The sequence below is a fragment of the Macrobrachium rosenbergii genome, chromosome 18 (genome assembly GCF_040412425.1).
Source record: "Macrobrachium rosenbergii isolate ZJJX-2024 chromosome 18, ASM4041242v1, whole genome shotgun sequence".
Classification (NCBI taxonomy): domain Eukaryota; kingdom Metazoa; phylum Arthropoda; class Malacostraca; order Decapoda; family Palaemonidae; genus Macrobrachium; species Macrobrachium rosenbergii.
Genome location: NC_089758.1, coordinates 31,194,234 through 31,214,233, shown reverse-complemented (window position 1 = coordinate 31,214,233; position 20,000 = coordinate 31,194,234). Strand labels below are relative to the sequence as shown.

The window sequence follows — 20,000 nt, the reverse complement described above, 5'->3', positions numbered from 1 at the left end:
TAAATATATCAGTAGTAATACGAGATATATTATGAATATATATATACGAGTATACATACATACATGAATAAATAAATATATATATATATATATATATATATATATATATATATATATACATATATATATATATATATATACATATATATATATATATATATATATATATATATATATATATATATATATATATATATATACAAAATTGTAAATACATATACACACATTTATCATCATCTTCATAAACATATACAGCACAGAATTCTAAATTTCGGGTCTCACTCCCAAAAAGAGATAGCTATGCCGTTGATGCAATTACACAAATTACACTTGTGACGCTTAGATTTTTATTAACTTAATAAAAAAAAATGTTCGTAATTGAATTTTTCTCTTTCAAAAGAAACGACTCTTTAGGTGTATGTGGAACATTTAAATTCACGGCTAAATTATTCGGCGAATTCTGCAATAATTTACTATGGAAATATTATATTGCAAATTTTGTTCATGAATATTTAAATATGTATTATGTGTATACGTGCATGCATATGTATTGACTTTCAAAATCATTTGTACTGATTAACTTTCCAGACGTTTTTCCTCACTTGATTTTCAGCTAGTCTTGCCTAAGATTATTTCATATACATATACGATACAGATATATATATATATATATATATATATATATATATATATATATATATATATATATATATATATATATATATATATATATATATATATGTGTATATATACACTACATAATTAAACATTTAATAACAAGCAAAACAAGGTTAGTAGGAAGACATATATATATATATATATATATATATATATATATATATATATATATATATATATATATATATATATATATATATATATATATATATATAGAGAGAGAGAGAGAGAGAGAGAGAGAGAGAGAGAGAGAGAGAGAGAGAGAGAGAGAGAGAGAGCAAAAATAAAGAAACCCCTATCACATGTAACGACAAACAAAATCGAAAAGAGAGAGAGAGAGAGAGAGAGAGAGAGAGAGAGAGAGAGAGAGAGAGAGAGAGAGAGAGAGAGAGAGAGAGAGAGAATTCTGCCTAAACCTCGCTATCATCACTTCCCGGCTGACTTCCGCTATAAATAAATTTGCATGTGATGAAAGCGGTGCCTGTGGCCCCGGCCCCGACCCATCTTGGCACTCCAGAATTTTTTCTCCCCCCCCGAAAATAGTTCGCACTGGGTCAGAGGTCAATGGATTAAGGTCACTGGGATTCTCGCGAGAGAGAGAGAGAGAGAGAGAGAGAGAGAGAGAGAGAGAGAGAGAGAGAGAGAGAGGTCGTGTTGCGGCGCGGGATGTGTCAGAATAATGGTGACAGCAAGGGCAGAAGGAAGAATAGAAATGGTGATAGTGATAGTGATGATGATGATGATGATGATGATAATAATAATAATAATGATAATAATAATAATGAAAATGATAATAATTACATCATTATCAATATTTTTTGCTATTATTATTATTATTATTATTATTATTATTATGATTGTTTTGAAGAGATAATAATAATAATAACAATAATAATAATAATATATATTATAATAATAATAATAATAATAATAATGAGTGCTATGGAGAGATCCCCTAATAATAATAATAATAATAATAATAATAATAATAATAATAATAATAATAATATGAGTGCTATGGAGAGATCCCCTAATAATAATAATAATAATAATAATAATAATAATAATAATAATAATAATATTATAATAATAATAATAATACTTGAAATCGCATGTCCCTAAACACATCAGCTCGAAGGAATTCCTTTTAGTTTTCTGTAGAAGAAAACTATTGTGCCGGCTTTGTCTGTCCGTCCGCACTTTTTCTGTCCACCCTCAGATCTTGAAAACTACTGAGGCTAGAGGGCTGCAAATTGGTATACTGATCAGCCGCCCTCTAATCATCAAACCTACCAAATTGCAGCCCTCTAGCCTTAGTAGTTTTTATTTTATTTAATGCTAAAGTTAGTCATAATCGTGCTTCTGGCAACGATATAGATGTTAACAACACAGGCCACCACCGGACCGTGGCTGAAGGTTTCATGGGCCGCGGTTAAGAGTTTCATGGGCCGTGGCTGAAAGTTTCATACTGCATTATACGCTGTACAGAAAACTCGATTGAAATTACCAATATGAAATTATGAACAGCAATTCATCGAATAAAACGAAAAAAATATGCAAAAAAAAAATCATTCAAAACAAGAATGAATAAAACGAAAAAAATACGAAAAAAAATCATTCAAAACAAGAAATGAGAAAAAAAAAAAACACAAAAAGTGTGTGAAGCAATTAGGAAAAGCTCAGAAAGAAAAGAAAAATAACAAACTAACTCAACAGAAAGTGTGTGAAGCAATTAGAACAATAACTCAGAAAAAAAGAAAAGTAAAACATGGTCACGAAAATAAAAAAAAATCGTAGAAGGAGGAGGAGGAGGAAAGCGCTAATGAACTTGTGAATATTAAAATAGGAATAAGAGATTAAAGAAAAAAAATGTGAAGGTGGAAGAATTCTTCTGGAATTTATTTCATTAAGGGGTCTGGATGCCAGAGCTTGTCAGATATTAAAAAAATATAGGTGTGTTTCATTATTATTATTATTATTATTATTATTATTATTATTATTATTATTATTATTATTATACGTAATGAGAATATTCGTACGGAATATTAGGAGCATAGCTTACCAAGAATTCTGAGAATAAAATTCCGTAACCAGAGAGAGAGAGAGAGAGAGAGAGAGAGAGAGAGAGAGAGAGAGAGAGAGAGAGAGAGAGAGAGAGAGAGTTTAGTGAAACAATTGTCAAAGCTAGTAAAGATGAGAGAGAGAGAGAGAGAGAGAGAGAGAGAGAGAGAGAGAGAGAGAGAGAGAGAGAGAGAGAGAGAGAGAGAGAGTTTAGTGAAACAATTGTCAAAGCTAGTAAAGATGAGAGAGAGAGAGAGAGAGAGAGAGAGAGAGAGAGAGAGAGAGAGAGAGAGAGAGAGAGAGAGAGGGGAGAGTTTAGGGAAACAATTGTGAAAACTTGTAAAGATTAGTGAGAGAGAGAGAGAGAGAGAGAGAGAGAGAGAGAGAGAGAGAGAGAGAGAGAGAGAGAGAAAGGAACTTTCGAAGGCGAAAGTTAACTAAACTGTCGCCCGGAATAAATACATTCCACATACTTCTCCTTGTCCTGCTAAGAGTTATGAGAACACTCGAGAGGTGAAACAATGTCAGGAACTTTGTTTTTGTCTCGTGATGTCGCATCCAGCCCCCTCTCTCTCTCCCCCTCTCTCTCTCTCTCTCTCTCTCTCTCTCTCTCTCTTTGCTTTGTTTGTCTATTGCATAAATAAATATTTCTGACTCGCATGGGGATCGAACTCTGGTATCTTTCAATTGAAAGGCAGGGGTGGCTTTTTGTGTGTGCGTATATATATATATATATATATATATATATATATATATATATATATATATATATATATATATATATATATATGCCTTTCGTCCTATAATCTACAAATGCTCTACGATATTTAAAAAGGTCATAAAACCATTACATATTATTTACACGACAAAACCACATATTTCAATTGTCAATCTTTCAGTCCAAATCAATCTCAATCCATTCTTTGAATAAACAATTATTGTTACATAAATCACTATAATAATAATACAATGGAAGTCTCACTATCCCACCATAGCTTCCGTAACATCCCTCTCAAATCACCATAACACCATAGAAGCCTCACTACGCCACCATAGCTTTCGTGTAAGCAGAGAAAGCAAACGTTTAAATAATTATAAGCTTATGCTAACAGCCTGAAGCTTAATGCAAGCACGCTTCCACGCCTTCATTCAGAGGGGTAACGAAATTCAGTTCTTGGGGGGGAGGGGAGGGGGTTATATTACATAAGCACAACGGCCCTTGCTTGCTTGCTTGCTTGCCTGCGTGCTTGCTTGAGACCTGCTGCGTTGCTTGAATGGGAATGGGGCTCTCACAGAAGCCTGCATATTAGATTCCAATCCTCTTTGTCGCGCCGTGTATGACAACTTATATGGAATTGAAATCCCCAAGGCAAAAGAGAGAGAGAGAGAGAGAGAGAGAGAGAGAGAGAGAGAGAGAGAGAGAGAGAGAGAGAGAGAGAGAGATTTGCTCCCTTCCCGCAAGCACTCAGGCGAGTCTAAAACGTTACGTGATGATTTGTGCTTGCAAACGTTTGGGTCCACAGAGGATTTTCAGTTCGAGAATGGAGTTGGAAATTCTGACATAAAAATGTCAGTACTTTACTAGAATTATATGACTGAATTTTTAGTAGGTTCTTCACCTCCTGGGGCATTTATTAGTAGGTTCTTCACCTCCTGGGGCATTTATTAGTAGGTTCTTCACCTTCTGGGGCATTTATTAGTAGGTTCTTCACCTCCTAGGGCATTTATTAGTAGGTTCTTCACCTCCTAGGGCATTTATTAGCAGGTTCTTCACTTCCTGGGGCATTTATTAGTAGGTTCTTCACCTCCAGGGGCATTCATAGTAGATTCTTCACCTCCGGGGGCATTTATTAGTAGGTTCTTCACCTCCTGGGGCATTTATTAGCAGGTTCTTCACCTCCTGGGGCATTCTTAGTAGGTTCTTCACCCCCTGGGGCATTTATTAGCAGGTTCTTCACCTCCTGGGGCATTCATTAGCAGGTTCTTCACCTCCTGGTGCATTTATTAGCAGGTTGTTCACCTCCTAGGGCATTTATTAGCAGTTTGTTCACCTCCTAGGGTACTTATAGGTCTTATCATTCATGTACTTTCTTGAAAGAGTTAAACTTTTATAAGTACACACAGCCTTTAGAGAACCTCCCCCTTTGAACGTCTATATAAATCTGATTGGCCTCTTTACTTCACAAAACGTGTATATAAAACTGACAGGCCTCTTTCCTTCATAAAACGTTTATATAAAATTGAGTGGCCTCTTTACCTCATAAAACGTTTATATTAAGCTCTCGGCGGCTTCTTTACCCCCATTGAAACGTTTAAGAATATTACCGAGTACCTCAAGGGTACTAAGCCCTATCAATGAATGCAGAGTCGCCGCTCGCTCTCAGCTTCGGATTCCATGCGCGCGCGCACGCGCGAATAACCAAACACCGCACGCGCAAGCAATCTTAGAAGCGAAGAAAGTAAACCTTTATAAGGAACAACGACTAAGGGGAAAAGTTTCTTTGGTAAACAGAAGAAGGCCCAACTGCTGATAAGCGATGAGATTGGGTTGCACTTCTCCAAGCGTCCTGCAAGGTGAGAATAGGAACCACTCCAAACAGGGCAGCATGCAAAATGCAGTTGCTAATTTAGACTGGTTCCTTTTGGAAAGGGTGCCCTTGGCACTGAACGCACAGACACACAAACACACGCAAAGTAACAGAGAGAGAGAGAGAGAGAGAGAGAGAGAGAGAGAGAGAGAGAGAGAGAGAGAGAGAGAGAGAGAGATTGTCTTTTACCATTCCTCAAAGAGGTAAAGAATTAATGTACCAAATGAAGTGTGAATAAAAGTAAAGAAGAAATGGTCATCTTGAGAGAGAGAGAGAGAGAGAGAGAGAGAGAGAGAGAGAGAGAGAGAGAGAGATTGTCTTTTACCATTTCTCAAAGAGGTAAAGAATTAATGTGCCAAAGCAAATTTGAATAAAAGTAAAGAAGAAATGGTTATCTTGAGAGAGAGAGAGAGAGAGAGAGAGAGAGAGAGAGAGAGAGAGAGAGAGAGAGAGAGAGAGAGAGAGATTGTCTTTTACCATTTCTTAAAGACGTAAAGAATTAATATATCAAAGGAAGTGTGAATAAAAGTAAAGAAGTTGTTATCTTGAGACAGAGAGAGAGAGAGAGAGAGAGAGAGAGAGAGAGAGAGAGAGAGAGAGAGAGAGAGAAACTCGCGAATGCTTACAAACGTGAACTAACGAACAGGTAACCACGCAAATCACCCGAATTTCGTGGCACACGAACTGGGATCGAACCCGGGTGGCAACGAAACTTAAAATATATGAAACAGTTCCCCGCTACCCGCCCCCCCCAACAACCTCCTCCACCACAGACGCTACAAGAATACCTCAGGGGAATCTTGATGATATGCAAATCAGAAGCAGTGTGACTCTCCCGTCTACTACGAGAGGTATATAGGTATTCGGACATAGCCTTTCTCTCTCTCTATCTATCTATCTATCTATCTATCTATATATATATATATATATATATATATATATATATGCAAATTCAAGGTCAAGGTCTAAGGACAATTAGAATACATCTTCCCATTGTAGATGGCTTCCTTATATAGTTATTATATAAACAGCTTGGGATGACTGTTTGCTGTTTTCCTTGTTTACTGTTAACGGCTCCCTGGCTGTGAGGTTATCCAGATGTCTGTCTGTCTGTTTGGCTGTCTGTTAAGGTCCTCTCTTCTAATGAGGCCAGTTATCGGATTTTCTCATTATCTTCATCATCTGTGCTCAACCCTTCTTTATCTTCATCATAAACATAATATTTATACATAATATAACAGTCCTACCACATACAATTTTCGTTTGAATCAATAGGCCTACTATTGCGTGTGTATGTATAGCCACAGTCCTATATAAACAAGTATATAAGTATAATTCTCTCGGCGATGTTACTTACAGTAAAATCTGACAGTTCCATTACGTGTAGGCCTAGCCGTGTCCAAGTATACTGTATATACACAAGCATACACGCACACCGACACTCCAAATCTGTGTAAAATACACACGTATATCTCTAACAGGGAAGAAGAGTTGCAATGACAAAGGTTTGTTTATTGAAATTTTCGGAGGCGCTGTTGAATGCAATATGGCAACGTTGGAAGAATCTTGCAAGAAATTGCAGTATTCACTGGCATCTTTTTTAGTTCCTTTGTGCAATATCCTGTTCTTCAAACGTCGTGTTTCTCTTAAAGGATGGAGTTTTAGCGTGTGGGTGTGTATTGCGTGTATTAAGATGTGTTTGTGCTCTAAAAAATACCATTTTAAACTCGTACTTTGAAAGATGAATAGTATGGAACACGGACTAACAAGAGGCGTGGTTTATCGCGCGCCACCTATCGGAAAGTGCTTTCATGCACCTTTCTCTCTCTCTTTCTCTCTGTCTGAGGGATAGATCGAGGAAGTAATGAAGGCTCTGAAAGAACCCAGACAGAGAGAGAGAGAGAGAGAGAGAGAGAGAGAGAGAGAGAGAGAGAGAGAGAGAGGCACGCGACAGGCGTCTGGCGTTGGGGCCGTTCAAAACCATTAAAAGCAGTTATGAAGAAATCCGTGGCTGGCCGACTGAGTCTGACTGGCAGCCACTTCAAGCCAAAGGCCTCATAATCACGTCGATTTCAAGGGTCAGTCCGGATAATAAAAATCTTGTCGTGACTACGTATAAAAAAATAAGAGCCCTTTATTTTCGGAATCTTTCTATTTCGAGCCCGCCATTAGGCTGTCTCTTTAATGGCGCGCTAGGCCGATGGGTGACGGTTGGAACCCGGTATATATGGCGGTAGACGTCACTGTGGGATGGCTTAAAGGTATCATTTTGGGAATATTGTGGGAGGGGGGGGGGTTTCGTTGATTGGATTAATATGGGGTAGGGGGGATCTGTTTGAGATTAAATGGGAGAGGGGTAGAGGAGCCCCGTATATGGGAGATTCGCTGAGATATGTTATTATAATGACACAGGAGGAAAAGGATGAAAGGAGATTAGACCTCGCGTGAATGCACTCATTCCCCAAATGAATTATTATTCAAAGATCGAGGAGGCGGTTCAGGATGACATAATACGGTGCACTGACTGAATATCTGACCGACTGATTGATTGGACTGTATATTACAAAGCTTAAACTGACGTTACGTCAACTCAAACCAACACGGAAATTCCTCTAGTACGGGCATCCATACGATGGGTGAGTCTATCAATCTTCCCAGTTGTAGAGTCATTCAATTTGGTATCTGGTGACTTAGAAAGATGCTTTAATCCTAAAAATTCTATCTTGTGATAAAGACCTATGTACACAAACCCAACAACACCATTTTCCTTTTAAAGAAACCTCAGCGAGGCCACTGAGGAGAGCTTAGGAATCATTCTCAACCGTAGGCCTAAGCAGTCGTATAGAAACAGGAAAGACGCGCATAGGCCTACTTTTACGCATACTGTGCATATATATTTGCCTACAAGAATGTATGTGTATAGTGCGTATACGCTTTGTCAGTATTGCACAAAATCTAACAAAGGAATAAAAACAAGTACCAAAATGCGCCGAAGCTTCTTCGGCGCAATCGAGTTTTCCGTACGTCGTATAATCAAGGCCACCGAAAATAGATCTATCATTCGGTTGTCTCGGTATAATGCTGTATGAGCCGGGGCCCATGAAACTGTAACCACGGCCTGATGGTGGCCTGGCCTATACCGTTGCCTGACGCACGATTATGGCTAACTTTAACCTTAAATAAAATAAAAACTACTGAGGCTAGAGGGCTGCAATTCGGTATGTTTGATGATTGGAGGGCGGATGATCAACATACCAATTTGCAGCCGTCTAGCCCTCCTAGCATAAGACTACGTACAAAAGCGGGAACAAATACAATAGGCCTACAAGTCCACACTCCCTAGTCTGAATGAACGTATGCACGCACATATGCACCTGCGCCTGCGCGTGCGCATACGAGCGCAAGCACGTACGCAAACTGCGCCATCTTTCTTCACCCCATCCCCCCAACCCCACACCGCGCGCTATCAAGGTCAGTAGTGTATTTGAGATGTTGAATAAATCCTCATTTTGGCGCACTGGCCACATAGCTATAAATTCCAATAGAACGGGCGCGTCGCTAATGTTTTGGACGAATGAGAGAGAGAGAGAGAGAGAGAGAGAGAGAGAGAGAGAGAGAGAGAGAGAGAGAGAGGAAACTATTTACACATCTCTTGTTTTCATTAAAAGGTTAATTATCCTCGTGAGAGAGAGAGAGAGAGAGAGAGAGAGAGAGAGAGAGAGAGAGAATAGCCATTAGTATATCATTAGATAAATTTCAGTGCATATGAGAGAGAGAGAGAGAGAGAGAGAGAGAGAGAGAGAGAGAGAGAGAGAGAATAACCACCAGTATATCATAGATAAATTTGAGTGCATATGAGAGAGAGAGAGAGTCCAAAAAATACGCTAAATCTAACGCTGCAAATGATACAACATGACTCAATGCTTTTATCTGGAACTGCATACAAAGGTATAGAATTATTTATATATCTTTTACCCATTTCATAAACATGAATGTATACAAAAATACATTTTTTATTACCAGACCTTTGCTTCTCATTTTTTATTCTTTTTTTCTTTTTTTGTTAAATTCTCTTTCTCTCACTTTCTTTCTTTACTTCTTTCATTCTTCCTGCATCCTACGTTCACTGTAATGTTTTTTATATAGGACAGGCCACCACCAGGCCGTGGTTAATGTTTCATGGGCCGCGGCTCATACAGCAATATACCGAGACCACCGAAAGATAGATCTATTTTCGGTGACCCTGATTATACGCTGTACAGAAAACTCGATTGCGCCGAAGAAACTTCGGCGCATTCTTTACTTGTTTTTTTTTTGTTTTGCGTTCAGTAACATTTCGCTAACTCAAACACCCACCTTGCCCAAATTTTTAGACCCCCTTAAAACCACCCTTTTTATTATTGTATATATTTTACTTATAGTTTAGGCTTCAGTCCTATTCCCATTGAGATCCATGATTCAATAAGTGTAGGTTCCTACACTCGCCTTTCGGAACCCCTTGCAGAAGTCAGTCAAGCAAAAAAAAAAAAAAAAAAATTCGCTTCCATCCCCCTTCACCAAAAACTCGAGACCCCTTCCCTTTCCTTCTTCCACCTCTTTTCACCTCCCTCCTCCTCCTCCTCCTTTCACCTTCCCCCTTCCCCAATTCCTCTGGTCCTTTTGCGAGATCTCGTGTCCCAGATCAGGGGCCATGCTTGTTAACTTCAAGCGTCAGTGGAAGGATTTCCAATGTTGCTTTTAAAACTGTGCCTGGTTTTAGGGAGTTTGCTGGGACTACCTGGCCCACCTGCCACCCTCCTCCCCCGCACAACCAACTCCCCAAATCCCCACATTCTTTCCTCAAGACCATCTATCACTGAGAGAGAGAGAGAGAGAGAGAGAGAGAGAGAGAGAGAGAGAGAGAGAGAGAGAGAGAGAGAGAGAGAGAAAGTAAAACGGTATTCTTGTCAGACAAAAAATATTGAATCCACTGAGAGAGCGAGAGAGAGAGAGAGAAGTAAAACGTTATTCTTGTCATACAAAATATATTGAATCCACTGAGAGAGAGAGAGAGAGAGAGAGAGAGAGAGAGAGAGAGAGAGAGAGAGAGAGAGAGAGAGAGAGAGAGAATAGTCATCAGTATATCATTAGATAAAATTTGAGAAAGAGATGTTATCTTTATCATACAAAAAACATTGAGTCCCCTAACAGAGAGAGAGAGAGAGAGAGAGAGAGAGAGAGAGAGAATAGTCATCAGTATATCATTAGACAAATTTGAGAGAAAGAGAGAGAGAGAGAGAGAGAGAGAGAGAGAGAGAGAGAGAGAGAGAGAGAGAGAGAGAGAGTCCCTCATCTCTGTCCTTCCCAATTATTCTTTCGCAGACAATTCTTTTTGATTATGTCACTTACTCCTCCTCATCCACCTCCTCCTCCTCCTCCATGTCCGGCAATTCTTTTCTTTATTTGCCTTTCATTATCATCTTTCTCTTTCTACGCTTTTCGTTCTCTGTAGAGAAAGGAAGAAAGGGAGATGGAAGGAACGAGAAAATATAATTGGGGGAAAGGTATTGTGAGAAGATTACGTGACAAGAAGATGTAGAATGAGAGAAGAAATATAGATATATATAATCTGAGAGAGAGAGAGAGAGAGAGAGAGAGAGAGAGAGAGAGAGAGAGAGAGAGAGAGAGAGAGAAATAAAACCTTACTTTTGTCATACAAGAAATATTGAATCCACTGAGAATCCACTGAGAGAGAGAGAGTGATAAAACCTTGCTCTTGTCATGCAAAAATATTGAATTCACTGAGAGAGAGAGAGAGAGAGAGAGAGAGAGAGAGAGAGAGAGAGAGAGAGAGAGAGAGAGAGAGAGAGAGAGCGATAAAACCTTGCTCTTGTCATGCAAAAATACTGAATCCACTGAGAGAGAGAGAGAGAGAGAGAGAGAGAGAGAGAGAGAGAGAGAGAGAGAGAGAGAGAGAGAGAGTGATAAAACCTTGCTCTTGTCATGCAAAAATACTGGATCCACTGAGAGAGAGAGAGAGAGAGAGAGAGAGAGAGAGAGAGAGAGAGAGAGAGAGAGAGAGAGAGAGAGAGAGAGAGATAAAACCTTACTCTTGTCATACAAAAAATATTGAATCCACTGAGAGAGAGAGAGAGAGAGAGAGAGAGAGAGAGAGAGAGAGAGAGAGAGAGAGAGAGAGAGAGAGAGAGAGAGAGAGAGAGAGATAGCGATAAAACCTTACTCTTGTCATACAAAAAATATTGAATCCACTGAGAGAGAGAGAGAGAGAGAGAGAGAGAGAGAGAGAGAGAGAGAGAGAGAGAGAGAGAGAGACATTAAACGTTTATATAAGTTACCAAATAAAAAGTCTCCTTCAATCTCATTCCCACACTTCATCAGCTTTCACCATCAAGTGGCACTTCTCTCTACACTGCCTTTTCTCAGTTCTGTTATTCATTCTCTTTATTATTTGTTTTATTATTCATGCTTAAATGTTTACTGCTGGCCTATTTGCATTCATTCATTCAACTTGTATTATTATTATTATTATTATTATTATTATTATTATTATTATTATTGGAGAAACAAGCCCACAATTATATATTGATACAAATGTATTTGAACATTTGTACCAATGCACAACTGTGGATTGGTTTCTCCATTTCAAGACTCATGCTACTATGAGAATTTTGTAATTATTATTATTATTATTATTATTATTATTATTATTATTATTCAGAAGATGAACCCTATTCATAAGAAAAAAGCCCATCAAAGGGGCCACTGACTTGAAAATCAAGCTTCCAAAGGTTATTATTATTATTATTATTATTATTATTATTATTATTATTATTATTCAGAAGATGAACCCTATTCATACGAAGAAGGCCCCCACCAGAGGGACTGCTGACTTGAAATTCAAGCTTCCAAAGAAAATGATAGCGTCCCCTTAAAAAAAAAAAATTACATAAGGTAACGGGAAATGCAGAAAGAAGAGACCAATTATTGTAAAAGAAAAAAAATTAAAACACATAAATAAATAAATAGATAGATAAATAAATAAATAAAAATTCAAGTGGCCTACCAAAATGCAAGGCGAACCGCTTTTGGGACAGCAATGCACAGCATCTTGGCTTGAACTTCTGAGGCGTTCAAACTGCAAAACATCTTCATGTATTCAAAATACAATTCTCCCCGAGGGAAGAGGAGGATTAGTCATCAAGCATAAATTTCAACAGCCAAGAGAAGGGTCCTTTCTGCTCCGACAGCATAGCTAACGTTAACATTCAATGCTAAACTCATTCAGCCTTCTTGACATTCAAGATTCATTGCGTCTGTCAATCATTAGAATTCTGCGTCCGAGGTTCATTACCCGTGAAATTGGTCTATAAGCTACCGATCAAGGATGTCAGGTAATGTCAGTTAATGACTGTTATTGAATTTCATCGAGTAAAATACAGAAACATAAAGCACGATAAAGGGGACATGTTCTTGTATATTGTATAGAGTCTACTTGTCACACAAGCTATTAACTCTGCATTGTATTAGGCCACAGTGGTTCTTAACCTGGGGGGCGCGGCCCCCTAAAGGGGCATCAGCAATTTCCGGGCGGGGGGGCGCGCAAGCCCTAGGGAAAAATTTAAAAATTCTCTAGCTATATTCGGTATCCTCTTGGCAAGAGTCGCTACGAAGCAATGTCAAGTACCTCACTGATTTATTCCCAAAAGAATAAAAACACCCCTTTCTCTCTCTCTCTCTCTCTTTGCCTTTAAATCTGGGAGGGAATTTTACTCATGGATGCAAGGGGGCGCGTGGTAATAAAAATTTTAAGAACCACTGCATTTGGCTAACTGACCCTCTTAACTTTTCGATTTCCCAGATAGATAGACAGATATATAGATAGATAGATAGATATATAGATAGATAGATAGATAGATAGACAAAACGTGAAATTTAAGCCGAAGCCCAAGCGCTGGGACCTCTGAGGTCATTCAGCGCTGAAGGGAAGACCGAGAGCGAGAGACCTGAAAGGTGTAACAGGAGGTGGGGAGGAAAGTCAGGTGGAAGAAAGAGAATAGGAATGGAGGCACAGTAAAAGGAAGAAAAAGGGTTGCAGCTTGGGGCCTAAAGAAGGGACGCTGCAAAGAAAGTTAAGTAATGCCTACAGTGCACTGCGTGAGGTGCACTGGCGGCAGTAAATCCCCAAAGGAGAATTTTCCAGAAGTGAATGAAGTAATTCTGATTCCCAGAGAGAGAGAGAGAGAGAAAGAAACAAAGTCGACAGGAATTAGTTGAGTATTGTTTTCGTTCTGTTCCTGAAGAATGCCTGAGCCTCCAGTAAATACTTCATAAGAGCTTGGGAGTACAGAGGAATATATCGTATGCTTCGTATCACGTAATCTATTAGTTTGCTGATTAAAACTACTAAGTCACTAAGCTATCCGATTTTAGGTGAATAAAAGTATATATATATATATACTGTATATATATATATATATATATATATATATAAATATATATATATATATATATATATATATATATATATATATATATATATATATATATATATATATATTAGCATATATATTATATATATATATTAGCATATATATATACAGTATTATGTATATATATTAGCATATATATATACAGTATATATGTATATATACACATATATATAGCTAGTACTTTGGGATGAAGGCGTCAGTCATACGCATTTCTGTCTCCAGCTGTGACCCATTACAGTCAAGTGGCTACCAGGTACGACCTCTTGGCATAAGCCATAAAAAAAAAAAACGCAATTTGTCTCAACGGAACGAGCCTGCACCTACCGGACCTCGCCTGGACTCGAACCCAGGTTACTGTTGCTAATGGGGCAAGTGTGTATATATATATATATATATATATATATGTTAATATATATACATCTTTATTTATTTATATATCTATACATACATACATACATACATACATAGGCTTTGGCTCTGACTGCAAGGCAGCGCAAATCTCTGACGCCACCGATCTGGCCACGAGCCAGAGTGCTAAGAGCCTATCCATCCATCATCCATCTATTTATCATGCAAGTCAACGGACCTTGGTACCAAGTCCATTATCCCCAATACTGTCGGCTCAATGGCCGCACATCCATCAACTCAAATTCAACTCCCATTCCTGCCCAGCGTCGAGGTGGCCATCTTGAAAAACCCCACGTAATGAGGTTGATGGGCCACTTGAGAATCCATCGTTTAGACTTTAAGACAGCCCGCGGTGGGGGTGGGGGAGTGGGTTTATCTTGTGACAAGCACTTTGGAGGGTCGCTTGTTGTGATCGAGGATGGAATGGCTTGTGCGTGCGCGTGTGCGCTTATGTATGTATGCAGGGTAAGTGTGTGTGTATTTATGTATTAATATACAAAAACATACATACACAATATATATATATATATATATATATAGTATATATATATATGTATATATAAATGTACAAACACATACATATACTCTCTCTCTCTCTCTCTCTCTCTCTCTCATTCATCCCAACTCCACCACTCCCTCACTCCTGGAGAGAGAGTTGTCTTGTTTACACTCCCCTCGACTCCCATGTTTATGCCGGGAACATAAACCCGAATCAACTTGTCATTTCCTCTTCAAAACACTTCACTAAAATCTTTTTCGACACCCTGAATCTTCATTCTGCCCATCTCTGTAAACACTGTGACGTCACGAGCATCCATCTTGGAAGATTGTGCTGTATTATCAATATATATATATATATATATATATATATATATATATATATATATATATATATATATATATATATATATATATATATATATATATATATATATATGAAATATAAAAGTACTGTGGATAAAGAATATGAGATATTTTCTGTTTCTATGCATAAACTTATATGGAAAGGTTGTCACTAGTTCAGTAATATGTGTGTGTGTGTATATATATATATATATATATATATATATATATATATATATATATATATATATATATATATATATATATATATATTGTATAGTTTCAATTGTATAGTGTAATTAATATATATATATATATATATATATATATATATATTACTGAAATATGTGACAACCTACCCATATAAGTCTATGCATAGAAACATATAATTATTAATTTCATATTCTTTACCCCCAAGGCACCAGCAGATCCAGAAAAATTTCATGGGGGCCACAAATTTTCATATTATATAAATACACATACATATATATGTATACATGTATAATATACATACACACATACCTGTATATATGTATAATATACAAAATATACATACATACATACAAAATCTTCTCAAAATTTTATTATTTCTATAATAGATTTTTAATCCTTTCCCATTTTTATATTTCTCATTTAAGTTATTATGTTATTATTACCTAAATCTTCAATATTATCCTTTTGTCATTATTCTTCATGGTGGGGCACGTGCCCAGGTGCCCCTCCACTCCTGGATCCGCTAGTGCCACAAGACAATCCAAGATGTACAGTAGGATTTCACGCTTGGATTTTTTGTTATGTGATCCTGAACGCAGACTGGTTCATATACCAAAGGCAATAGGCTACAGTGTCGTGTCCTGTGGAATCCCCCCTACAAGAGAATCGTGACAGACAAAACACTGAATCTGGAACATTCCAGTTTTTACATTTTTTTCAGCAAGAAGAGACCCGTCTTTGGAATTTGTCCGGCTGTACAGTTGGAGGTCAAGGAAATACATGAGATGAAGAAAAAGAAGAAGAAGAAGAAGACGAAAAAGGAGGAGGAGGAGGAGGAGGAGGAGAAAGAGTCTAACCTACCCCAACCTACCATAACCAGTTTTTTAATATTTTTTAACCACGAGAAGACTCGTCTTCGTTCCTTGAGCAACTGTAGAACTGGAGGTCACGGGAATGCATAAAAAAAGAAAGAAAGAAAGAAAAAAAGAAGAAGAAGAAGAAGAAGAAGAAGAAGACGAAGAAGAAGAAGAAGAAGAAAGTGTCTACCTTACTCTAGCCTACCATAACCAGTTTTTTTATATTTTTTAACAAGAGAAGACCCGTCTTTGTTTCTTGAGCAACTATAGAACTGGAGGTCAAGGAAATGCACAAGAATAAGAAGAAGACGCCATTACCTTTAGCACGGCACACCAATTTTCAGTTATTGTTACATCGCTAGTTCTAGTAGTAGTAGCACCTAGACGCCATTACCTTTAGCACGGCACACCAATTTTCAGTTCTTGTTATATCGCTAGTATTTGTAGTATCTAGACGCCATTACCTATAGCACGGCACACCAATTTTCAGTTCTGGTTATACCGCTAGTATTAGTAGTATCTAGACGCCATTACCTTTAGCACGGCACACCACCATCACCACTCGCAATATATCCACCAGATTTTTTCCCAAACTCCTCAGCAGGCACAGAGACTAATCTCATTTACAGAGCAGGCGAAATGCCTTATCCCCAATCACTTCTGCATACCAAGAAGCCGAGGTAAACCCATCCGATCTATGGTAGTGGCAGACGGAGTAGCTGACGGTGGGTGGATGGGTGGACAGGGGAGGGGTGGTCAAACTGACAACGCGAGCGCTCGGTGACGAAAAAGAAAAAAAAAACTTCGGCGCGTGTGTAGCCTGAAATCAAAGTCGGTTTCCAGGCTATCAAATCTCGAAGTATCTCTCTCTCTCTCTCTCTCTAGAGTTCCGAGGGACCGTGTTTGAATAGTGTCCAGTGTCGAGTAATGGAGTTTCTATCGCTTTGGAGGAAGGCTACTGCCGTTTCTCAGTATGTGTGTGTGTGTGTCTATGAGAGAGAGAGAGAGAGAGAGAGAGAGAGAGAGAGAGAGAGAGAGAGAGAGAGAGAGAGAGAGAGCGCATAGTCATCAGTACGTCAATAGACAAATTTAAGTGTATATGAGAGAGAGAGAGAGAGAGAGAGAGAGAGAGAGAGAGAGAGAGAACACACAGTCATCAGTATATAAGTATATCATTAGGCAAATCTAAGGAACTCAAATGTAAAAATAAATATGTATACAACCAGCATATATTATCTCAAAAAACTAAAATAAAAATATGCAATCAATATAGTAAGCAATTTCATCCAGTAACTCGAAATACCTACAAACAAGCAATCGAGTTTTCCGTACAGCTTATAATGCCATTTAAATCTATCAGCTACGACCTCCTAACGCTCAGTTATTCCCTAGATACGGTTGAGGGAAGGTGCGCTGCCAGACGCACGAAACATGGCTAAAATTGACCTTAAATAAAAAAAAAAAAACTAATGAGGCTAGAGAGCTGCAATTTGGTATATTTGATGATCGGAGGGTGGTTGATCAGCATACCAATTTACAGCCCCCTAGCCTCAGCAGTTTATAAGATCAGAGGGTGGACAGAAAAAGTGCGGACGGACAGACAAAGCCGGCACAATAGTTTTCTTCTACAGAAAACTAAAAACAGCAAAGACTGCATCTGACATTAATGAAACAGCCGACCAAATGGATTCGCAATCACGGACATTATTTCTAAATAAAACAATAAATGAAAAAATTCCAGCCATGTTACAGCGAATGCCGATGATTAAAAACGAGGGTAATTGTTATTCCTGCACCAGAAATGAACTGATAACACAGTACAGCTTTCCAATATCAAAACATAACGAGACTGGTCATATTCTTTTTATTTATTTTTTTAATTTTTATTTTCATGTATAGTCGAAATGAAAAGAAAAAATTCCCTGACTATCCGATGGTTAAGAAGGAAAATAAAATATGGCGTTTTCCATTTTGCATTCTAGGCATGCGTTGTCAGTAACTCAGTCGACGAGAGAGAGAGAGAGAGAGAGAGAGAGAGAGAGAGAGAGAGAGAGAGAGAGAGAGAGAGAGAGAGAGAGATTGAAAATTGGCAGAAAACTAACGTGTAATTACTCTGATATACATTATACATACATACATATATATATATATATATATATATATATATATATATATATATATATATATATATATATATATATATATATATATATATATATCCCCTGCAATTACCCAAAGCTATACAGCCTACCAGGAAACTTACGCCATCCGCTCTATGTAGAACCTCAAAAGAACCGAAGAAAAGTTCTCTTCAAAACTCACATCTATCCCCCAAAAGGAAGAAGAAGAAGAAGAGGATGATGAAGATAGAGGAAGAAGAAGAAGAGGATGATGAAGATAAGAAGAAGAAAAAGAAGAAGGAGAAGAAGAAGAAGAAAAAGGGGACGAATAAGAAGACGATGATGAAAATAGAAGAAGAAGAAGAAGAAGAAGAAGAAGAAGAAGAAGAAGAAGAAGGAGACGAATAAGAAGAAGAAGGTGATGAAAATAGAAGAAGAAGAAGAAGGAGACGGATAAGAAGAAGAAGAAGAAGAAGATGATGAAAATAGAAGAAGAAGAAGAAGATGATGAAAATAGAAGAAGAAGAAGAAGAAGAAGATGATGAAAATAGAAGAAGAAGAAGAAGAAGGAGACGGCTAAGAAGAAGAAGAAGAAGAAGAAGAAGAAGAAGAAGAAGAAGAAGAAGAAGAACAAGAAGAAGATCAATCTCAAACAAAACATCCTTTCCGGAAGCAAAATATGCCGCCAAAAGTGTCCATAGGAACTTCTCTGTTCTCTTCATGAATCTGAATCCTGCCATTTTCGCTAATACGTCGTCTCGCCAGGCGGCGAAAGCGAGTCTTTTGTATATTGTATTTTGTATTTCTGTATTTTTTTACTTGTTCCCGTCGTCTTCCGTCAGTCTCGCCGTGTTATCGGACGAAGCGAAGATAAAAGTGAAATTTGTCACTAAATATCTAGAAGGCAAGTTGTCCTAAGAAATGGAGTCTGTATATAAGGAAGTATTATTATTATTATTAATAATTATTATTATCATTAATTTATTTCTGTTCCACACGTGATTGTGTGTTGATTATTCTATATCATTATTATTATTATTATTAACTAAACATCTAGAACGCAAATTATCGTGAATAATTAAAAACTATCAAGGAATCTGTATACGATGAGGAGTTATTATTATTATTATTATTATTATTATTATTATTATTATTTTTATTATTATTATTATTAACTAAATACCTAAAACGCAAAATATACTGAAAAATGAAAATTCCATTTCCTACATTAGCAAACTATCAAGGAATCTGTATACATTAAGGAAGTATTATTATTATTATTATTATTATTATTATTATTATTATTATTATTATTTAAATATCTAGAACGCAAATTATCCTGAAAAATGAAAATTCCATTTGCTCCATTAGCAAACTATCAAGGAGTCTGTATACATTAAGGAATTATTTATTATTATTATTATTATTATTATTATTATTATTATTATTATTATTATTATTATTATTATTATTATTAATGGAAACCTGCAGGATTCTCGCTGAAAACGCGCATAAATCGAATTATATTTTAATTAACATTAATATTATCTCAAAATAGGCATGAAATTATCATGAAAAAGCCAAACAGGCAATTAATTTGCATAAAAGCTCCAGTGGAATACGATACACACACACACACACACATATATACATATATATATATATATATATATATATATATATATATATATATATATATATATATATATATATATATATATATATAAATATATATATATATCT

General features: G+C 37.1%; 1 protein-coding gene across 1 annotated transcript in view; it reads left to right on the top strand.

The window, feature by feature from the left end:
- Positions 1-20,000, top strand: part of LOC136848257 (probable G-protein coupled receptor No9) — a 561,772-nt gene that overhangs the window by 31,055 nt on the left and 510,717 nt on the right. The window lies entirely within an intron of this gene.